Source organism: Camellia sinensis, chromosome 6 (genome assembly GCF_055761805.1).
Source record: "Camellia sinensis isolate YWXY chromosome 6, ASM5576180v1, whole genome shotgun sequence".
NCBI lineage: Eukaryota > Viridiplantae > Streptophyta > Magnoliopsida > Ericales > Theaceae > Camellia > Camellia sinensis.
In genome coordinates, this window is record NC_138966.1 from 100,641,421 (window position 1) to 100,648,103 (window position 6,683).

Genomic DNA, 6,683 nt, shown 5'->3' on the forward strand with positions numbered 1-6,683 from the left:
AATGGCTGAGTTTAGAGAGAGGAAGGGCTCAACATTGAACATTTTGTAAAGAAATTTAAGAACTAGGTGGATTAGCTCAAGGTTTGGCTATAGTTGGAAGAATTGAAGCTTTTGGTGAGTAATCAAACTCTAATTTATAAGTTGAAGTTCATAAAAATGTGAATTCAAAGTATATGAAGCTAAATACATGAATTAAGTTAAATTTAGTATATTTGAGAACATTCGATGCATGCATATAAGAATTGGCCATAATTTTGCATCTTTGGATTTGTAGCATGTTGATCATGTTGTATTGAGGGTTGTTTGACACATGCATGTAAGAATTTCCTTGCATTGAAGGTTAATTTCAAGCTTATTTGAAGCTTGTATATGCAAGATATAAAACATAGAATGTATATATATAAAGTTTATGGTTTGAAATTTGTTAAATCCATGGAATTTTGAATTATGGTTGTCAGTTAACTTCAAATATATGTTTTTGGGAGTGTGCTTGCATATTTGAGTGTATTGTACATGAATTAGACCTTTGGAATTGTGTTTTGGACTTCAAATATAATTCTGGATATTCCAGAATCTGACTTGTCCGCTTGAGCGGAGAAAGTCTCGCTCGAGCGTGAAAATTAAGCTCCAAGAAGTTTTGCAGAGATTTGCACGGTGGCTCGAGCAGCAAACCTTGCGTTCGAGTGAACCCTGTTTTGCAAGATTCATTGCTCGAGCATCAGAAGTCTCGCTCGAGCATAAAATTCATGCAACCAGTACTTTTACAGAGTTTTTCAGGTCGCTCGAGTGGAGAGCCCTATTTCAGAAATTTTGAAAAGTTGTTTTATGTTCCGTTTTCCATTCTCTTTCATTGCTAAGCACTCTTAGGCATGCATTGAACATTGTAAATGAACTAAAGGGATAAGCAAAAGGCCCAAGAGAAATAAATAAGTTAAGTATGGATTGAATTGTTTGTGACCCAATGTGTTACGAAATATGTAGGGTCAAGTACGAGGGCAAATCCATCGATAAAACATTGTGAGTAATATCTTAGTAAAGATATTTCCAAGTATGTTACTTTCCAACTACTACTTCCGTATAAGCTCCATGGATTTGCTGGTTTGATATATTTTAATTGGGCCCGAGGCCGTTTGATATATTTAATAAGGATATAAATGGGCCTAAGGCCGTCTGAATACAAATGCATTGGGCCTAAGGTTGTTTGAATATGAATATGAGTATAATCACGAATATGAAATGCGCATAAACATGAATATGAAAATAATGGGCCAAAGGTGTTTGATATGATTAAGCCAGAGGCCATTTGATACGATGATTGGGCCTGAGGCTGTTCAATGTGAATGAATTGGGCCTGAGGCCGTTTGATATGTTTGGGGCCTGAGGCCGCTTGACATATTTGATAAGAATATGAATGGGCCTAAGGTCGTTTGATGTGTTTGATAAGGATGTTACCTATTAGAGAATTTCATTCATATAACCTATTTACTCTGGTATTATTCACTAGGCTTTCAGTCACTCTTATTTATATGTATGTAGGTGAGCAAAGAGATGTCTAATCCCAACCTCAGTAAAGTTTGTAAGAGAAGTCCAAGTTTTGTGGAGTCAGCCTGGATGTCTCACGCACGAGACATCATTTTTGTTCTCTATTTTACTCTTTTGCTATTTTGGTGGATCCGTTGGATCACCCATACCTTCTGTTCGGCTGGCCATATGTTTGTATGATCCTGGATATACAAGATGTTTATTTTGGTTTATGGTGTGAGTTATTATTACATATGTGGAAATGTTTTGGTATGCCATGTAAGCATAGCTCAATGGACAAAATTTTTAAGACTGCTTCCGTCTGGCCTCCCTCTACTTATTTATAATGTATGTTTGGTTTTGTTTGAGGTCGTAGGTAATCTTATGATTATTGGCCGGTTATAACCTTAACCTACATGGGCGAGTTCGGGTCATGACAGTCTTAGTTTTATGTAATCATTATTGGTGAATTCACCACACTAGCCTGTAAACTTGGTAATATGTTCCACCATTGATTGGTTTTCATTTCCATAAAAAAAGAAAAAATCTGGTATTCTAAATCCCCGTAGGTATTCATGTACCCTGTCTATCCATTCTAGATAAGGCTTTCTATACACAGGAGTTTGGACCCCCCGAGCCACGAGTCTACACATCTCTCTAACAATATCAGCAATTTGGTCCCTAGGAACCATGTTCTGTGCTGGTTGGACTACTACTAGAGAAGCAAACACAGGGTTTGGAGGAACTCCATGTGCCTCAGGGCCTCTTGGTCCATATAGAGGTGCATTTAGGACTAACTACCCTCGTTGTACTAGTTGTTGTTGAGGGTATGGCTGGCCTCTTGGAGCCTGCCTTGCAAAAGGTGCCATAAAAGGTGGAACATGTGTTGTTTCTTTTCCAATTGCAGTAAATCCTTCCAACCTCCTGGGTGCAAATTCAAACACAAGGTTAGTGAACGTTTGTGTACCAGGCATGGTTTCAAACATGGGATTTGAAAACACCCTCATGCCATTTTCTTGTGTTAGTTCAGACCCACTAATTTGTATGGTTTCGCTACTAGATAATGGTACATTTTGATTTTCCAGTGGTCTCAAAGGAGCTTCATACCATGACTGAGGCACAGGTGATGGCCTTTCATGATTTTGATTACTAGTCTGATCGTTGGTTTGTCCATTATTTTGCATAGGCTATTTTTCTCAATCCAATCTTTGTTAAAGAACATATGTTTTCCTCAACCTGCCTGATGATAGTTGGTTGATGAGAGTTCATTCGATTCATGAAGGATGTTGCCCATCTTTCCATTATATGCATTAGTTGCTGCCCCATAGCATCTACTAAACCTCCCCATAGATGCATTGGTTGGGTAGAAGGGGCAGTTAATGGTCTAGTTTTATGGCCCTGTCCAATGTTATGGACACGTGTTGCATTTTCTAAGGTGCTAGTCTATTCGATCATTTGTGGAGGATCTGATGAGACAGGTGCATCCATAGGATGTGATATTACCTTATCATGTGGGTTAGGAACTTCTATCTCTTCTTCAACACCTTCTTCCAAGCGTTTATTTTCTCATTGTCTCCTACGTCTAGCCATTTTAAAGTGTCCCACTGGGCATGCCAAATATATATGTTGGCTTTTTTGGCTTTCGAAGGTTAATTATGTAATTTTAAGCGTGCCAGCAAGGATCAATAAGTATTTATAGAATTTAAATTGCCAACTAATTATCAGATAATTGTGTTTAAATTCTTTCAGCCTCAATGAAGATGACTGTTACTGGTAGCTTGCTTAGAAGAAACTTATAAACAATAACAAGTATAAAATAATTCAGAATTGAATTTCATTAAGTAAATGAGAGCCTACAATGAAATGACCCAGTCTCAAAGAGGTTCATAGCAACGAGCTACTTGAAACTACTCCTAGGAAATGAAGTGCAGTACAGGAATTGAAAAGTTGAAAATGTAAAAACTGGAAAAATATGAAATAAATAACTGATTTCTGGATTTGGGTCGGGTCCCCTTCTGTTGGCATTCTCTTCTATTTAAACTCTCTAATAGTAACCGTCGAAGTGGACTTCTAACTGTTGAAATGCCCTTCCACGATCATTGGTTATGGCCCTGAACAATCTGCTCTCACTACGCCTTCCTTGCAGTTGGGCTTCCCTCTAGAATTTGAATTTGAATTGAGAGTAACCGTTGGGTCACGTCACTTTGCACCTTCTAACTACTTCCATGCTACGCAAATTCATTATTACCAATATGAATTGCACGTGTCTGTTGCTGATTGGAGACTTGTATTAACTCCCCAAATTACTTTTTACGAGCCACGTGTCAAGCTACGATTGGCCTATACAAAATATATAGCCAACAAACAATGTAACGAAATTTCAAAGAATAAGGATTTGAGATGATTTTCTTTCATAAAAAATGGTTAAAAGAGGCTTTTGGATAGGTTGCATTTAAGATATGATGACAAAAGGAGCAAGGATTGGAGTACTCCATACCAATTGAGGCTTTTAACTATATTTTTACTCAAATTTGATGAAAAAAGTACTCATTTGGGTACCAATTTTAAGCCAGCTTGTTTGGTCTACTCCTAGTTATATATTTTTGTGGTAGGTTTTTAACTTTTTAATGGTTTTATTAGCTGATAATGTTTGGCAATCTTTCTAGCTTTTTGAATTTTTAATGCAAAATGACCTATGTCCCATTGATAAGAATGCTTAATGACGAAAGTCATTCTCTCAATTGTTATATGGTAAAAAAGCCAATACCCCACGTGATGCTCAAATCGAGTAAAAAAGTAAAAACTTAGGCTTAATTTGTTGGCCAAATGGGACTGTCAAGTGACACTTAGGCTTTTTATTTTTTGCCTACATGTTTTTAAGAAGAATTATTATTCTTTTAGAGTAGAAACATTTCCATGAGTTTCTTTCCGTATGTTTAATCTCTTGGTGCTCTTTTGGACACTCGAATTATTATTTTTCTTATGCATTATTTGTTAATCTTGTTTTCTGTTTGTGTTTTGTTGTATGACTTTTCTTAATTGCTTATTCCCGCTAAAAGATAGATTCCTATGAAATATTATCCAATATGTATTTAATTGTGTATGTCATTTTATTATTGTTAGGTTTTTATTCCTGGCAATCTCATTTGACAAAATTTCTTTCAGTTATACTTTTATTCGTTCTTTTATATCAGTGAGATTATGAGTACTTAGATGCAAATCCAACCCGAATTGTGCCTTGCAGAGAAGTTTTAGAAGATAATTCTTTCATGTTTGCCACTTCACTGACTATGACATGGATCGAGCTAAGCGGATGTAATTCTTTCATACAGCGGTTGGGCGAAGATAATTCTTTCATGCAGCGGTTTGGGCGCTCGAGTAGAGAATCCTTGGTTCTAAAAGTTTGATTGCCTGCAAAAGTACTTGCAGTTGCATTTTTCCACTTGAGCATCGCTCCACTCGAGTGGCCATTTCAGCGCTCGAGCGAAGATCGCTGAACAGATTGCTATATATATGTGTTTCAGTAAGATTTTAGGGTTACGCTTCCAGATCTTCTTCTTGGATATTAGGGTTTATATCTGGGGCTATTTTGTTAGTTTTCTTTAATGTTTGAATGAATATTCAACTCATGGTTTAAAAAGTATACATCAAAGGATTGTTTGTTTATTCAATACAAAAAAGAGAGTTGTTCTTCGGTGGATTCCGTGGAATTTGGGCCTGAGGCTTTGGTGGATTCTAGAGTGGCTCATCATTGTGGATTCAACATCGACGTTGTGGATTCAATGTTAGGTAAGGCAATTCCGAGGTGAAGACGGGGTTAGAAGAGGCACATAGGGATCGGTTCGATTCGAGCGTGGATTCGCTAGGTAATTGAGAGTACACTTGTGCAATTCCTTTATATCTTCTTAGTGGATTGTTTTGTGGCTTTTGCCCATGATTTTTTTTATCACAATTGGAGACGCTCCAATTGTGGTTTTTCCACGTTAAAATTATTGTGTCAATTTGTCTTGATTGTTTGATTGGGATTGTTTTACTGTTTAAAATTAATACATAATCACAAATCAACTTTTAAGAAATTTCTAGATTTTTCAATTTTGAAAACAATTTCAGATATAGGGATGAGTACATGGGTCAGGATAACAGGAGGAGAAGTTGCAACAGAAGTAGGGGTAGATATAACCGTGACGAGCACTGGGAAAGGGAGAGAGATTATCATCATCAAAGTAGAAGCCACGATGGAAGTCCTGATTATCACAAAGACCATGGGAGAGGCAGATATGATGATGAGAGACGCAGTCGAAGTCGGTCATATGGAAGCTATTATGCTCTCTCTCTCTCTCTCTCTCTCTCTCTCTTTCTCTCTCTCTATATATATATGCCTTTGTGACATATTATTTGATGCAATATGCGTCTTTTGAAGTGCCTCTCCTACTCGTTGTAGCCCTAGTCCTCGCAGGAACCCCTCTCCACGTAAGACACCACCATCTAGGGGTGGAAGTCCTGATGAGCGCAATCGCAAAGTACGCTCACCTACTCCAAAGAGTGTTTCACCACATGGTAGAGCTACTGATTCTCGAAGTCCATCTCCGCATTCTGATGCTGATGTGACAACCTCCTTTCTAAGATTGATTGCATCCAGAAGCTTGTGGTCTAATTGGTTTTTGGGAATTTTGTTTGTAGGAATGAGATAGTGATATACTATGTGATGGATCTTTGGCCCGTATTTTGCTTGTCGATCTGTGTTTAGCTGCAACTATTCTGGAGAAGGACATCTTTAGATTTTTAATGTTATTATCAATATAATGAATGGTGGAATTGATTACCCGAGGCTGACTTTTTAAGGTTGACTATTTTGTTGTTATGCTTGATGCATCCTCTAGTTTGAAGGTATTGTTGCTTTTGACTTATTTTTATTACGAAGGAAAATATTATAAATGCGAGCGTATCGGTAAGGATTTTTTAATCCTTATAGATTAAATTCAAGTTAATTATCAAGCAATTGTGTTGATGGTTCTTTTGAGGACTTCAAAATTGCCAAGTGTAGAAAATAGAAAAATTAACAGAAGAAGAAGGAAGATAAAGAAAGATGATTGAGTGTACAATCGGGGTGATTGAGTGAACAATCAAAGTAACAATTACTTACTTCTACTCATATGCTTTGA

At 37.1% G+C, this 6,683-nt stretch overlaps 1 pseudogene; it reads left to right on the top strand.

Moving 5' to 3' along the window:
- Window positions 1-6,212, top strand: part of LOC114301378 (uncharacterized) — a 52,219-nt pseudogene extending 46,007 nt beyond the window's left edge.
- The last annotated feature ends 471 nt before the right edge of the window (window positions 6,213-6,683 follow it).